Genomic DNA, 18,757 nt, shown 5'->3' with positions numbered 1-18,757 from the left:
TGATCAATCCCAGACCGACCGCCAAGTTATAGAGGAGGGCTTCACGGTTACTATTTACAGTTACTGGTCATTTTGCTATAGAAGTTCCTAGTATTTCAAAACGTTTTACGGCCAACATGTAGATGTCATTTTGATGATATGACGACGCATCATTGACAAAAATGAAATAGGATGCAATACCTCGTGCAATACCTTTTTCTGAAAACGTTTAAGGACAACTACACCAGTACTCTTAACAGGGGATGGGTGTGTTGGCGGTGATTCGTAATGATACACTTTTTTAGAAGGTAGTGTGTTTAATTTTTCATAAATATGTTCATTATTAAAGGGAGTGATCATACATGTAGTTCTGGGCCATAGGCGTACGGGCTCCCATTTTGTAGGGGGTCAGGCTGGTTATTGCCCGAATTAAACGAAAATGCTCAAATCTAGACAACAATTGTTTTTTCATATTACTATTAGTACAAGCTTTATAAGGTTGGAAAGGAATCACACATGAATTACAACTAATTTTGCTGGTGGAATAATGGAAATAAATGATAAAAAAGGTCTCAGGTTACAACACTTTTGCCCGAATTTGAAGTTTTTCTCCAGCACCGGGGGGCGCTGCCATCCTTCCTCCCCCTGCCTCGCCCGCCCACTGTCTCGTACGCTTATGCACGTACCTTTTCTGTTACTAAAGTTATAATAAGCAATTGTCAATGCCCTTAACTTCTATTGTGTACTAGAATGTCATTATCTTAAAAATAAATAAATAATCGTAATAACAAAAATACAATCTACATAATGATCGAAATCATTGTTTTAAAATATTAATTTTTAAGTTCCAGGTGCCAGGAACATGCTCGTGGAACCCTCACCCTACCCCACCCTCACCCCCTACAAAGCTCGAGCGCTTCACACCTACAGGCATCTTCATATCCAAAAGGTTCAAACAAATACCTAGTCGAACCCTCCCGCTCAAAATGCTGGCTACGGGCCTGTACTACTACTACTACTACTACTACTACTACTACTACTACTATTATTATTACTAACTACTACTACTAACTACTATACTACTACAATTACTACTACTACTACTACTACTACTGCTACTGCTACTACTACTACTACTACTACTACTACTACCACTACTACTACTACCACTACTACTACTACTACTACTACTACTACTACTACTACTACTACTACTACCATAGCTACTAACTACTATTACCAACACTACCGCTACTACTACCACCACCACTTCCACCACTTCCACTAACACTACCACTACCTACTATTACTAGCACAACAACCACTACTACCACCACGACCACCACTACTATTACTCCTACCTACTATTATTACTACTACTAATAATAATAATACCACTTACTATTACTACGTATACTACGACTACTACTACTTACTATTGCTACCACTACTACTCATACCTACTATTATCACTACTACTACTTATACTAATATTACTACTACCTACTATTATTACTACTACTACTGACTATTACTACTTACACTACTACTACTCCTACCTACTATTATTACTACTACTACTTACTATTACTACTTATACTACTACTACTCCTACCTACTATTATTACTACTACTAACACTACTACTTACTATTACTACTTACACTACTACTACTCCTACCTACTATTATTACTACTACTACTACTTACTATTACTACCACTACTACTACTTACTACTACTACTACTACTACTACCTAATATTACTACTACTACCCCTACTTACGTACAGCGCTCGCTGGAAGCGCGGTCGGTCGGGGATCGATCCCCGTCGGTGGGCCCATTGGGCTATTTCTAGTTCCAGCCAGTGCACCATGACTGGTATATAAAAGACCCTGGTATGTGCTATCCTGTCTGAGGGATGGTCAATACAAAATACCCTTGCTGCTAATCGAAAAGTGTAGCCCACAGCGGGTTTCCTCTATCAATATCTGTGTGGTCCTTAACCATATGTCCGACGCCATATAACATTAAATAAAATGTGTTGAGTCTGTAAAATATTGTGTGTAATTAAATTAAAAGGTAAAAATAATTTGAATCTTATGGCTATCAAGTGTTAAAGGGACATTCCTGAGTTTGCTCCGTTGTAAGATGTTTCCGACTAATAAAATATTTCTATGATTAAACTTACACATTAAATATATTTGCTTGTTTAGAATATCAGTGTCTCTGTATTCAATGTGTTTCTGGTCGTCTTAATATTTGTAAGAAGCCCAAACTGGATTTTGTCTTCAAATAATTTCGTATGTACGCAAAAGAAAAATTACTTTAGGAAACAAATTGAAATTTAATATAGTACAAATATTAGAATGATCAGAAACATGTTTAAGGTACAGCCACTAATATTGTATGCAGAAAAATATTTTTTGTGTGTAATTACAATCGTTAAAACTTCTCTGTTAGTCGATAACGTGTTAACAATTGCAGCAAACTCAGGAATGTCCCTTTAATATGTATGAACCTATAAGCCCCAATTAAAAAACACACACACATAAAAAAAATAAAAAATAAAAAATAAACACAACAACAACAACAACAATAGCCTTAACCCCCCCCCCCCCCCCCCCCCCTTTTCAAAAAAAAAATTGTTCTCGACAATTTCAATCATCAACGTAGTTACTAGAGTAGTTTCGACTCAGTCATCATAGTGTGATTTTTCAACAGTGCAAGTTTACAAATGGTGACTCAGTCATTATAGAATTTGTATTTGTACCATTTCACGATATATACACCGGTATAAAAGCGCCAGTTTTGATTAAATTCGGTACCTCACCCCTTTCTTCCCTGACCCTTTCCTCTCCTGGACGTGGTGCAGGGGTGTAACATTCTCTTTGAGAATAGCCAATACAGCAGAAATTGAAATTTTGAGTAAAAGTCAGTATCTATCTGTGATGTTTGTGTTTTTGCACAGTTCTTTACACTGTTTTTATTTAAATATTACATTTTTACATTGATGTTAATCATCACCTTATTTGTTTGCATTACCATAGTTTGACACCCAATAGCCGATGCATTTTTCGTGCTGGGGTGTCGTTAAACATTCATTCATTCATCTATTCATTCAATCATGGCAAAAAAAGTATATAGCGAGTATGAGCACTATCTGCAGCAACACAAGACATGCAACGCCTTCTCATCGACCCGATAAGTCTGCGAATAGTGTTCTGGGGGATAGCATTCCACTCCTGCTGTAGTGCGTTTTCCACTTCTCTAAGGTTATTCATTTGTGGACGACGTGCGACACGTTGACCAAGGCAATCCCAAAGATCCTCTATTGTCGATATATCAGGGGACAGTGCTGACCATTCAAGCAAAGGGACATTATTGTTCGCTAGATACTGTGTTGTAACACGTGCTGTGTGCGCTCGGGCGTTGTCTTGCTGAAATGTGTGCATATCCCGATGCTGATGAAAGAAGGGAATGACGTGATTTTGCAAGACGTTATCCCGGTAGTAAGTAGCATTCATTCTGCCACGGCAAACATGGAGTGCTGAACATTCGGTGATGATAACTGATCTCGCCCCACACTCCCTCCACCCCATCGATCCGTCTGGACAAAGTAGTCATTGTGGTAACGTTCTCCACGCCTACGCCACACCCGCAACCGACCATCAGCATTCCTTAAATGGAAACGGGGTTCGTCAGAGAATCGCACACCATGCCAACGTTGTAATCTCCAATGACGATATCTTTATGCCAAACGTCGGTGCTCAATATGTGGCGAACAATCTGGCGAACTTGTTGTGGTGTCGTAACACATCGTTGGCCTGGACGTGGACAGTCCCTGGTGGTTCCTGTCTGCTGGTATCTCCTGTGGAGTCTAGTGATTGTTGAATGGTGGCATCCAAACTCTACTATAAATGCCGACTTGAAGCATGCCTAAGGCACGTTCACACTCCTCAGCTGTCAACCTTGCCATCGCTTGTTTAATGTTCCCGCAAAAACTACTTCTCAGAGATCCTCTTTCATAGCCCCAATCAGCATGATTTGCACATTCAATTTACGTTTTTCATGATATGCATGCTCTCCGCAAGGCTGAATGGGTAGGTGTAAACCACTTGCACCGACCAGTGATCCATAACTGGTTCAACAAAGGCCATGGTTTGTGTTATCCTGCCTGTGGAAGCGCAAATAAAAGATCCCTTGCTGATAATCGGAAAGAGTAGCCTATGTAGTGGCGACAGCGGGTTTCCTCTCAAAATCTGTGTGGTCCTTAACTATATGTCTGACGCCATATAACCGTAAATAAAATGTGTTGAATGCGTCGTTAAATAAAACATTTCTTTCTTTCGTTTTTATGCATGCTATGCATGCAGTATGTTGTTTGTTTGGTGTTGTGTTTCAAGGAGTGTTCAGGCAATCGGTTTTTTGTAAGTTATTCGTCGTCATGCATGGTCTATAAGGTAGCACCGTACTTATTCATTGATATGTTTAATGCTGATATACACCCTATTCACATTTGTTATCATCAACTGGTGGTGCGTTTTCAATGCTGTTCAGTATACTAATATTGGCATTATGTAGCAACATTTGTCATCAATAATTTTTAAAAACCTCAATCTACATCCCGCCCCTATATATAAAATTAGGTATTCCGATTGTATAATGGGGTGGGCCTATTACATAATGGGGTAGGCCGATGCTGTCCGGAAGCCGTGTTGTGGCCGATGACTCACGTCTGGATGCGGACGTCGCTCCCGTTGATGCGTAAGTAGCCGACGACGTTGGGGTGGATGATGTAACACACGGAATAGAGCGAACTAAAAGTTGAGCCCAGACTCTTCCAGTCAAACTGAGATCCCACAATCCTCCGCTGAAAACAATTAACATTCAACAGTTTAGTACAACCCGAACTCTTCCAGTCAAACTGAGATCCCACAATCCTCCGCTGAAAACAATTAACATTCAACAGTTTAATACAGCCGCAGGGTTGGAAATGAACATGAAAATCATGGCCTTTCTTAAATTCAACTAGCCCTCCAATTTAAATGCACAGACAGAATCAAAACTAGAATTTTCTTCAATGTTGAATAATAATGTATTTTAAATTGTTTACATTATAATTTATGAAGACAAAGTTCTAGAACAGCCAAGGTATGCAGCTACTCTTGCATTGTAATATTTGGATTTTTACTCAAATCTTGTTTATACTGATATTAATGTGTGTGTGTGTGTGTGTGTGTGCGTGTGTGTGTGTGTCTGTGTGTGAGCGCGCACGCATGTGTTTGTATGTATGTGTGTGTGTGTGTGTGTATGTCTGTGTGTGTATGTATGTTTGTGTGTGTGTGTGTGCGCGCGGGCGCGCATGTGTGTGTGTCTGTGTGTGTGTGTCTGTGTGTGTGTGTTTGTTTGTGCGCGTGCGTGCGTGCGTGCGTATGTGTGTGTGTGTGTGTGTGTGTGTGTGTGTGTGTGTGTGTGTGTGCAAATTAAACCCAATAGACGATCACAAATGCATTGTAAGTGGGTAAGATGTGTGTTTTTGACGATATCATATGAATATCCTACGGGCATCGGTGACATCCTACAGACATCGTTGAGTTTTTGGCCGATTTTTGGGCATCGTAGGGTCATCAGAAAGTTTTAATGCGGAATTATAATTGTTTGAAGACCGTACGATTTTTAAAATCAGAAACTCACCGCAGACATATCGTAGGGGCACCTGGCGGCGGCCTTGAGGTGACCTTGCGGTGTCTGGAGACATCGCAGGGAGCCCACACAATGCCCCTACGATGTCAGGACAACGTACGGGCATCGTACAGTGACCTTACTGTGTGAACTTGCGATGCCCTTTAGATATGATGGCCCGAAAAATGTGTCAGCCCGTAGGATCCCCGTAAACACACCCTATCTAATATGACCATGGTAAAGAATTTTGGGAGAACCCTACGATTCTTTCCCGATCTCGCGGACGCCAAAACGTCGTACGGTTACCCCAATGTGTTTCTGGTCGTTTTAATATTTGTAAGACGCTCAAACTGGAGTTTGTCTTAAAATAATTTCATACGTATGAAAAACATTTAATTTAGGAAATAAAATGAAATTTAACCTAGTACAAACATTAGAACGATCAGGAACACGTTTACTATACACCCACTAATATTTTATGCAGAAAAATATATTTGGTATGTAATTACAATCGCTGAAAAAGTCTATGCTAGTCGATAACATCTTAAAAATTGCAACAAACTCAGGAATGCCCCTTTAATGTAACGAATATATTTACTGGCCACATGGATAAAAACGCTTATGACATTATGTTCTTTCACATGTCTCACCAATGACAGGCCTGGACATATTTATTGCGCTCTCTAAAGTTAGACGCACTTCGATATTTGATCTACAGCGGTATTAAGGAGGCAAGAAGTTTATAAACATTGTCAAAGTTTCTGACATTTTTCTCACAGGCCTTAATAGTGTGCATTCGTTTCATTCATTTTAACTTTCCGTGCATGTATCCAATTAAGGTTCAAACACGCTGTTCTGGACACTGTTCGGCTATTAATGCTGTCTATAAAGGATAGTGGATGAATAATTAAGTATTAGTGAAAGATCGTCGAAGTGGCCTTACACCCCCTCCTGGACTTAATCCGCTGGGTAGGAGCCGTTACCGGGGTGCGAACTCTGAGTCTACCAACCTTTAGACCGATGTATCAACTATTATATCATTATATCCAGTACTGTAAGGCATATTGCACGAGAAATACCGTAATAAATATTGCGAATGAAATGGAAATCACAGCATGTAGGAAGTAGAATACATGACCTACTTTTGCCAAGACACTACATATTAAAACGGTTTGCAATACGTTAATATCGTTGAATTTTATATTCACATTAATTCTGAAACACTTTTGAAGAGATGTTAAAGTTATTCGCATAATGTTTAATTGAGTTACCCGTTGAATACAAAAGAATAAAATTAAAATGTTAGTATCCCTTAACTTATTTTAACAAGCATATTTTCAAAGTTGAATTTAAAATTGTCCCAGTAATTATTTTGTTCTACATTGTTCATATGTTATTTTGTACTACACACAGAGTTGAATACAGTTGAAATTAAAAGTTTTGCAATTTGTGATGGGTCTTTCACTATTTTGTCTCAACTACAAGGAGAGATCAACTACAGTGCAGTAATTAATACAGAGTTAAACCTATTTTGAGACGGAATGTACAGCTATAAATAAGAAGAAGTTTGTTTTGTTTAACGACACCACTAGAGCATATTGATTTATTAATCATCGGCTATTGGATGCCAAACGTTTGGTAATTTGGACAGTCAAAGAGAGGAAACCCTCTACATTTTTCTATTAGTAGCAAGGGATCTTTCATATATACCATCCCACATACCACACCAGCCTTTGACATACCAGTCATGGTGCACTGTCTGGAACGAGAAATAACCCAATGGGCCCACTGACGGGGATCGATCCCAAACCAACCGGGCATCGAGCGAGCGCCTTTCCACTGGGTTACGTCCCGCCTCTCTGTAAATCAGTGGCAGTATTTAATTTACGATCAAGGGGAGATTATATTTAAAAACTGCATGTACAGCTGTAAATCAGTGGCAGTATTTAATTTACGATCAAGGGGAGGTTATATTTAAAAACTGCATGTACAGCTGTAAATCAGTGGCAGTATTTAATTTACGATCAAGGGGAGATTATATTTAAAAACTACATGCACAGCTGTAAATCAGTGGCAGTATTTAAGTTACGATCAAGGGGAGGTTATATTTTTAAAAAAATACATGCACAGCTGTAAATCAGTGTCAGTATTTAATTTACGATCAAGGGGAGATTATATTTAAAAACTGCATGTACAGCTGTAAATCAGTGTCAATATTTAATTTACGATCAAGGGGAGATTATATTTCAAAACTGCATGTACAGCTGTAAATTAGTGGCAGAGTGCTCAGCTGGTGTACAGAGGGTTGCGGGATCGATCGCTCTTATTAGAGTCGTTGTTGGCTTTATTGCAATGCTCACCTTTGGAAGTCAATAGTTATGTTTTAAAACAAAAACAAGCAGATGCTGATAAACTCGTTGTCTATACTGACTGGACAAGATCATGCTAAGAATCAATAAATTATGTGTAGTATTCTGTACCACTGGAAGGATGAATCAACGAATGTGGGGTCTATGGACGAACAATAATATCACGGGTGGACTGCGATACGATATATTTTCCGATGCATCTCGCGATACTTTCAACTTTTCATATCCAGAGATACGTAAAGTGGTAAAAACTTCTCCTTAATTAAAAGTGAAGAAATGAAACACGCTAAATTACTGATTTAATTTTTGTTTTCTTATAATTGGAACGTGGCTAAGTGGTCGCAAGTAAAACTCTTTATATTTCTTAAACTGGAACGTGGCTAAGTGGTCGCAAGTAAAACGCTTTATATTTCTTAAACTGGAACGTGGCTAAGTGGTCGCAAGTAAAACTCTTTATATTTCTTAAACTGGAACGTGGCTAAGTGGTCGCAAGTAAAACGCTTTATATTTCTTAAACTGGAACGTGGCTAAGTGGTCGCAAGTAAAACGCTTTATATTTCTTAAACTGGAACGTGGTTAAGTGGTCGCAAGTAAAACTCTTTATATTTCTTAAACTGGAACGTGGCTAAGTGGTCGCAAGTAAAACGCTTTATATTTCTTAAACTGGAACGTGGCTAAGTGGTCGCAAGTAAAACTCTTTATATTTCTTAAATTGGAACGTGGCCAAGTGGTCGCAAGTAAAACTCTTTATCACACTTACTGTAGCCTACATCTACGTGACATTAGACATGTTATACTATGTGTTTGGTTCATTAATGTCAATGAATAAATTTATCTTCAGTAAATGTAATAAAATAACACTTTTTGTGCGAGTCTGTATCGGTGAAAATTCATAATTGTGGGGGGGTTTTTTGTTGTTTTTTTTGTTTTTTTGTGGGTTTTTTGTTTAGTAGACGGCAATTCAAGGACTTGTGGAGTAAAGGTGTTTGTTTCCGATATGCCGTTTAAATTGTCAGTATCTTGACTGTAGCCAATCGGTTACATTGTAATTCACTGACGTATTCATGTACGCAAATAAACAGCATTACAAAGCCGCGACATGACACATACACCGCAATCCGAGAGCCACGTTCAGCCTGGTGGATACAAATTTTGTGTGTAAAATCTTCCCGGTGCTACTTTGCACTGTCATGTTCTCTGCGAGTGCAGGTAAGCATCGTAATTTTATTATATACGCCTGGACATTAATTATGCAAAAACCGGCCTCGGTGGCGTAGTGGTTAGGCCATCGGTCTACAGGCTTGTAGGTACTGGGTTCGGATCCCAGTCGAGGCATGGTTTTTTAAAATCCAGATACCGACTCCAAACCCTGAGTGAGTGATCCGCAAGGCTCAATGGGTAGGTGTAAAACACTTGCACCGACCAGTGATCCATAACTGATTCAACAAAGGCCATGGTTTGTGCTATCCTGCCTGTGGGAAGCGCAAATAAAAGATCCCTTGCTGCTAATCGGAAAGAGTAGCCCATGTAGTGGCGACAGCGGGTTTCCTCTCAAAATATGTGTGGTCCTTAACCATGTGTCTGACGCCATATAACCGTAAATAAAATGTGTTGAGTGCGTTGTTAAATAAAACATTTCTTTCTTTCTAATTATGCACCACTAAATTTTGTCCATTTGACTTACACTTCGCAAGCAATTGTGACCATTTCGTGGATAATTAAAATTAACGTTTGTTTTGTTTGATTAACGATACCACTAGAGCACACTGAGTTATTAATCATCGGCTATGGGATGTCAAACATTTGGTAATAAGTTTGTTTTGTTTAGCGATACCACTAGAGCACACTGAATTATTAATCATCGGCTACTGGATGTCAAACATTTGGTAATAAGTTTGTTTTGTTTAGCGACACCACTAGAGCACACTGAATTATTAATCATCGGCTATGGAATCTCAAACATTTGGTAATAAGTTTGTTTTGTTTAGCGACACCACTAGAGCACACTGAATTATTAATCATCGGCTACTGGATGTCAAACATTTGGTACATTTGACTACATAGTCTTAGAGAGGAAACCCGCTATATTTCCCAATAGTAGCAAGAACTATTTTATATGCACAATCCCACATACAGGAGAGCACATACCACGGCATTTGATATACCAGTCATGGTGCACTGGCTGGAACGAGAAAAAGCCCAATGTTCCCACCGACAGGGGTCGATCCTAAACCGACTGCACATCAGGCGAGCGCTTTACCGCTGGGCTAAGTCCCGCCCCGAGGATAATTAAAAAGACTGAAATCAGGTAGCACTATCATTACGTCAATAGTTTATGTATTCTTGGGGAAAACACGCAAAGCGTAAATATAAATGAACATTAATGGTAAATAGCTTTGAAGCTGGAATCACACGTCGATGTGCTTCTTATAAGTAATGTATTCACGCCATCTCGATAAATACCCAGTAGATACAGGATAAGTTAACACTCTAAAATATCTGATCTAAACCACGTTGGCACGACCAACGCTTTTTAGGTGCCTGTTTGGCAGCAAAAGAATAATTTCCAGGTGTATAATTATCAGCGAAACCTTTCATGATACAACTAACCTACATGTCATACTGTTATCATGTGCTATTACTAGAGGTGGAGCTGGATGGGTTTTTAAACACAAACACGCACATGCATACACACCCACGAGCGTGCACACAACAGTGAAATGGGGAGAGAACATTCCCTTTGCTTATCTCAATATTAAATTCATAAAATTAAATTCGAACGTCTGGATCTCAAATATGGAACATAAAAAAGTAGGCATTTACACCAATCTAAGGCTAATATGAACCATTTTACAAAAATATTTATACACGTGTTGCTACAATAATATTTTAAAATGTTATTTTAAAACATTTTGACTGAAGTGTTTTAAAATTATCCCAATGTTGTCACTAAAATACCCTCACAAGAAAATAAACCACCCACACAATATTAACTTTAACATATAAAAATTAAGCAAATACTATCAAACTGAATTTGAAAATAAAACATCTTACATAAAGACGGCACCAGATATAAAGATGGCAATATGTACCGACCTATATACATTGTAACTATTTAGATTTGCTACCCACAGAAATAAATGTTCAGCGATTACCAACAACAGGGTATCATATTAGGAGATATAAAAATCCAGACATTTCGAGAGAAGAAAGATACTGTCCCTTTGTCCAAACACGATAGAGCATATTTAACTATATTGAAAAAAAATTCGTGAATTAAAAAAACATATTTATAAGACTTAATTATTAAAAATAACTATACAAAACAGAAGAAAAAAGATTGCCATCCAAGATGAATTAAATGTACACAGTTGCAATGTATCATGGAAGCAAACATGACTTTGTCTAAAAAAAAATGGACTCTGCTTTGTGTGGGATACGCTGTGAAATTATCGGCAATCCAAATAAACATATTCGTATTCGTAATCGTGTTTATATTATTATAATATATTTAAAAACACAGCGTCATTTGACAGGATTCGAACTTACTGCGCCGATTCGCATGGAATTTGACAGACCGCGATGTTAACCGTTTGGTCACGGAGACATCCACATCCGTAGTAGAATAGTTAATTTATCAATCTCAACTGACATTTGTTAATTCGGTATTTGTTCGTCCAATAGGCCTATGTACGTCCGTCCAAATGGAACACACGCAGATATAGAGACCGACAGATTGACAAGCAGGCAGAGAGACAGAGAGACATATCGATAGATAGATACATATTTTAGGAGTACGAGATCGTGTCAGAGGCAGCGGCGGATCCGGAAATCCATTGGGGTGGGGTGGGGGTGGGGGGTGGGGGGGTGTGGGGGGTTGGGGGTTGGGGGGATGACGTAATCATGGAAAAATAAAATAAAGATATAACTGTCGCATAATTTAAGGGGGCGCCCTCCCCACCCCCTCCGATCCGACACATTCGATTAAAAACGACGAAGACATTCAGGCAAAATGAGCTGGCTTGGAAACGTTTAAAGTGGCTTCAAGTGAATGGGTGAGAGTGCGTGCGAGGTATCATTTTGTTTAGTGTAGAAACACATTCTTAAAAACAGTTACTTCATCATTATCAGAATGACCATATGTTTGACGTCCAATAACCGATGATAAGATAATAAATCAATGTGCTCTAGTGGCGTCGTTAAATAAAACAAACAAACAAACTTCATCATTATCTATGTTAAAATGCTACATTATTAAACACGTAAGCCTTTATAATAACAAAACATATAGATAATCTGTTACATAATTATATTATTGAATGTTTACTTTTCGTGGGACTAAGCGTAAATGCGATTATTCTTACTCACCCTGACAGAAAGAGCTTAACGAACCTTAAAATATGGTCATTTATCTTTGTGTATGCATAATCCATTAATCAGTAAACGAATTTCTTCTCTAATGTTATTGACATTGGTTATGCCGTGTGTTCGCGTGACGTTAAACACAATTTAATGTCTTTTTTATACAGGAAAGATACTAGCAAGACAAGTAACTCTGGTTAGGCTGGAACTGACGCCAGGATAGAGGTCCGATTCCGTGGACGTCATATAAAGAGCAAGTAGTACAGGTTTTCAGGTAGCCACGACCGTGGAGACTATGACTGTTTCATTCTAAGTACAAACACAGCACAATAATTATTAGAAACAGCAATGAATTTTGTTTGACGTTGCAATTTCATCACGCAAGAAATGATCACTAGATAAATATCTATATTTTCGATCACTAACCAAAATGTAAGTCAGGGAAGGAAGGTAGGAAATGTTTTAGTTAAACGACGCACTCAACACATTTTATTTACGGTTATATGGCGTCAGGCATGATTAAGAACCACATAGATATCGATAGAGGAAACCCGCTTTCGCCTATCCATGGGCTACTCTTTTCGATTAACAGCAAGAGATCTTTCATATGCACCATTTCACAGACAAGACAGTACATACCACGGTATTTGTTACACTAATTGAGGAGCACTGGCTCGAACGAGAAATAACCCAATGGGTCCACCGATTGTCATGTAAAAAAACGACCCATCCACAGCAAAAAAATACCAAGAGATCTTGCAAATTTGCATACCATTATTAACCGGGTTAATACACTAAATTATCACATGGGTTTATGACATGGATATCATGTGTAAGTTATAGGATAAACATATTTTTCTAGCACCGTGCAAAAGCTGGCTAATTCAGTCCAGTGGGCAAGAACAATCTGTCTAGCACCCCGGTGCCAGTCTTTAAGACTCCATGTTATGTGGTCATGTGGGATAGAAAAAGTACAACCAAGGTGGTGGAAATTTCGACCTGGGACGAGGCTTGCCACATGTGATGGAGTCTTTTTCTCTCATTCTTTCATTAAATAAACTATTATTTTACACAAACAAACAAAGATTGCTGAACAAGTAACATTTTATTTGACAAGTTTATAATAAATAAACTACACTGTCATCTTTGCCATGTTTGATTCATGTGTTAACAAATTAACACTACAAATTAAAAAGCTGTCTTTTAAAATGAAGGTTTTAATAACAAAATATTAATTTAAAACTGTCTCTAATGACCTCACGTCAGCATCACACATTAATATGACGTCATATATTACCAACAAGGGCGCTTGATATCACATGTAGGATACAAATTTCCTACCTAGGTTTCCTTCATGGGATAGCTCTCTCACATATACCTGAGGATGAGATAAATCCTAACCCTAACCTAACCCTAACGTATGCAGCAGTTAGGGACAGCAATGTTGCCTTGAGTGCCCCAGTGATTGCTAACAGTGAACCACCATTCACTGATCACCAGAGTGCAGTAGTTAGGGACAACGATGTTGCCTGGAGTGCCCCAGTGATTGCTAACAGTGGACCATCATTCACTGATCACCAAAGTGCAGCAGTTAGAGACAACAGTGTTGCCTGGAGTGCCCCAGTGATTGCTATCAGTGAACCACCATTCACTGATCACCAGAGTGCAGTAGTTAGAGACAACGGTGTTGCCTGGAGTGCCCCAGTGATTGCTAACAGTGGACCCATCATTCACTGATCACTAGAGTGCAGTAGTTAGAGACAACAATGTTGCCTGGAGTGCCCCAGTGATTGCTAACAGTGGACCATCATTCACTGATCACCCGAGTGCAGTAGTTAGAGACAACAATGTTGCCTGGAGTGTCCCAGTGATTGCTAACAGTGGACCATCATTCACTGATCACCAGAGTGCAGCAGTTAGAGACAACAGTGTTGCCTGGAGTGCCCCAGTGATTGCTAACAGTGAACCACCATTCACTGATCACTAGAGTGCAGTAGTTAGAGACAACAATGTTGCCTGGAGTGTCCCAGTGATTGCTAACAGTGGACCATCATTCACTGATCACCAGAGTGCCCTGTACGTACTTCAACCTTTAATAAACCTATTCATATACACGTGATCATAATTGTTTGTAAAAGTGCACATACTGATATACATAATAGTGGGGGTATTGAAGCCCAAAATGTCCCAGCTTGTTTATCAGTGTTTTGTGAAAAGAGAATTTGAGTAATATGTTGAAATCAAATTCTCAACTTAACATTTCATTCTGACGACGTTAATAAATGTTTTAATTTTTTTTTTTTTTTTTTTTTTTTTTTGGGGGGGGGGGGGGGGTCTCTCTCAGATTTGGTTAGGAATCCAGGGTGTCTTAAATTACATTGGATATTATTCTATTTCTAATCCTCACAGACAATTTGTGCAAACATTCCACGGTGTATAATTAATCTAAACAAGAATAAACAGTACTTCAAAATGTCCTCTCACACAACATGCAGAATATTTTTGTGTGATCTGTGTCACAGCCGCTTTTCTCGGAAAGCTGATCTTCTTAGGCATAAAAGGAATTGTTTCAATCAGTCACACATTTTCATGTGTGAACTGTGTGGTGAACATTTTACCAGAAAAGATAACTATCACAGACATGTTAAACGGTTTCATGAACATACTTTAAAATGTTTAAACTGTTCGTATCAGTGTTCAAACCGAACCAAGCTCGAAAATCACGTTTTAGCATGTATCAGTAGACCTCAATCGTATTCGTGTAATCAGTGTCAGGGCATTTTTTCAACATTTAGAGAACTTGCAATACACAACTCTCGAAATCATAAACCGCAAAGAAAATTTCAGTGTTCATTATGTCTAATAGACTTTGTCAATGTGCATATGTTAAAACGACATTTTAAATTATGTCGAGAACAATCGGGGGGTGGAAAGCCACGAACCAAACGAGCAAAGCCAGCTCCGTCAGTCAGTACTACATCTTCCCAAACTGTCAGTAGTGTTCAGACACATAACAAGCGACGCAAACCATCGACCACCATTAGTCGTAACCCTGACACAACGCCCCCACCACAGATTAATCTCATAGATGAACAAGCCCCTTCCCCACAACCAGAAGATGATCAGATTCCCGACGAGCCACTTTCTCCAAACAGAGGTTGTAATAGACAAGCTCTGGTGGTGACGTGAGAGAATTTGACTATGTCGGTACTGAGCAAGATAGGTCAGACTTGATGCGATTTCTAGTCGCACGTCGTAGTGACATTATTCGTGATATTCAGTCAGAACTAAGAGAAAAATTATCGATAAAATGGGGTATTTGTGTACAAATTAAAATGTCAAAAGTAACCACAGAAGGTGAACAGACATTTGTAGAACCGTACTTCAAAAACAAAATGGTCGTTGCTACAGAGACAGATGATTTAGCAGAACAATATTCTACTGCAATGAATACTATCATGATTAGATTAGACGACTATGAAGGCGAAGAATCAAATCTTAATTTTGAAGAAGTCATTACCATGAAACTGACCGTTGTTCGATTTCAACCTTTCAGAGGCGCGTCGTACATCAAATTACCTGTAGAGTTAAAGCAAAAGAAAAAAAGTATACTTAACATTCAAAACGATGATGACAAATGCTTTCTGTATTGTGTTCTGGCGCAACTGTACCCCGCTCCCAGTCATTCACACCCAGAGAGAACGCATCACTATTTACCTCATGAAGACAAACTGAATGTTAATGGTATAACATTTCCAGTTACACTAAAACAAATCGATTTATTTGAACAACATAATGACTTGACTGTAAATGTTTACGGTTATGAAGAAATTCCACCAGTGGGTAGAAACGAACCTAAAGACTTTCCGCCCCCGAAAGTTGTATACCCCATACGAATAAGCAAATCTCTCAACGTATCAAATAACCATCACGTTGATCTTCTCATGTTACCGGAAAATACACTAAACGAAAAAAAAATAATCATTTCTGTCTAATCAAAAGCTTGTCCGGTTTAACATCGTGCACGGAATACCGTGATCGACAACATTACAAATGTAAAAAGTGTCTGTGGCCCTTTACCAGCGAAGAACGGTTAGACAAACACAGAGATTACTGTTATCACAACGCACAGAGAATAGTTATGCCACCATTTGATGAAGCAATAAAATGTTTTGATGTGAAAGAAAAGTATAAAACACAGCGATTTCCGTTCATTATATACAGCGATTTTGAGAGTGTTCTCGAACCAACAACCGAAAAAAATCGAATACAAAAACACGTACCGTGTGGGTACGCATACAAGGTCATAAGTATCCTAGATAAATACACAAAACCCCTGAAAGTCTACACCGGTAGAGATGCGTCAGAACATTTTATAGAAAGCATTTTAGAGGAATATGAAGAAATAATGGATATTTTTAATAATCCCGTTGACGTTGTGCTCACGACCGAGGCAAGATGGGAAATTGCTAACGCTACACACTGTTATCTGTGTGGCGAAGAGTTAGATTACAGTAGACACGTAGACCACTGTCACCTCACGGGAAAGTTTAGGGGGGTTTGTCATGGTTACTGTAATTTAAATTTCAAACTGGAAAAAGAAGTGATATGTGTGCTTCATAACAGCGAACGGTATGACACGCATTTAATACTTCAAGCATCTACTAAGTTTGCTGATAGAAAACTCAGCTGCATTCCGCATAATACTGAACAGTTTCTGTCGTTCTCCATTGACGATTTAGTTTTCGTCGACTCTTTTAAATTCCTAACAGCATCTCTCGATTCGATGACACAAAATCTCGTGAGCAAAGGAAAGCAATGGTTTGTACATTTAAGTAAACATGTTCCCGATCATGTTGACATGCTAACCCGTAAACTTCCTTTCTGTTATGAATACGTTGATTCATTCGAGAAATTAAATGACAAACAGTTACCCAGTCACAAAGACTTTTATTCACAACTCGCGGAAAGTAACATTTCTGACGAAGAATATACCTTTGCAGAACAACTTTGGAAGGAATTTCATATCACAACACTAGAGGAATTTATGAGACTTTACGTTTCTGTCGATGTGCTCTTATTGTGTGATGTCATGGAATCATTTAGGGATATGTGTATTAAAAGTTAGGAACTAGATCCGTTACATTACAAAAGTCTCCCGGGTTTTGCTTTAGATGCTGCTTTAAAAATGACCGATGTTGAACTCGATCTGTTCACAGACCCTGACATGTACGGTTTCATTGAGAAAGGTTTACGTGGTGGGGTGTCGATGATTTCGCACAGATATTCCAAAGCAAATAATAAATATATGAGTGATTTTGACACACAAAAAGACACGTGCTACCTCATGTACTTCGATGTTAATTCACTGTATGCAACCACTATGTTAGAACCACTTGCTCTCTGTGACTACAAGTTCATCTCACACGACGAGTTTATTGATATCGAATGGACGACTTTGGACACTGAGGGTGAGTTAGGGTACATTTTAGAAGTCGATCTGGAATATCCAAAAGAACTTCACGCAAAACACATCTCTTTTCCTCTTGCCCCACTACACGATAACATACCCGCAGATGAGTTTTCACCATACTGTAAACAGTTACTTGAACAATTCGGTCTAAATTTAAATAAACCATGAGGCAAAAAATTGTTTTGTACTTTAAAAAATAAAAGCAACTACGTCATTCATTTTGCAACTCTAAAATTATATTTAAAACTCGGTTTGGAGTTGAAATGCATTCACAAAGTTTTAAAATTCAAGCAATCAAAGTGGATGAAACCTTTTGTAACTCGGAACATAGAAAATCGCAAGCATGCTAGAGACAAATGCTCACAAGATTTGTACAAAGCAATGTCAAATTTGTGTTATGGAAAATTCATAGAGTCTGTCAGAAAACACAAACAAGTCGAATTGGTTACACAACGAGAACGACTAAGACGATACACTGCAAAATCAAATTTCAAACACGTAAATATTTTTTCGGAAGACTTAGTGTCAGTTGAAATGCAAAGAACCACTGTTACCTTAAACAAACCCATTGCAGTAGGATTTTGTATTTTAGAACACGCTAAACGTCACATTCTGTCTTTTTATTATGAGACCATGGTGAAACAGTACAACGACCGCGTGCGACTACTCATGACTGACACTGACAGTTTGTTCATGGAAATCAGGGAAGCTCCGGGTAAACATTTGTTAGACCCATAAGAGTTCATGCAACAAAACAGTCACTTGTTTGACACGTCCAACTTTCCCCCAGACCATCCATTATTTTCTATGGTAAGGCACAAGGTGACAGGACTGATGAAAGACGAAGCTGGCGGTTCAGTCATTGACGAGTTCGTGGGACTTAGGACTAAA

The sequence above is a fragment of the Gigantopelta aegis genome, chromosome 12, assembly GCF_016097555.1.
Source record: "Gigantopelta aegis isolate Gae_Host chromosome 12, Gae_host_genome, whole genome shotgun sequence".
NCBI lineage: Eukaryota > Metazoa > Mollusca > Gastropoda > Neomphalida > Peltospiridae > Gigantopelta > Gigantopelta aegis.
The sequence above is the reverse complement of the archived record's forward strand: the minus strand, read 5'-3'. Positions refer to the sequence as shown.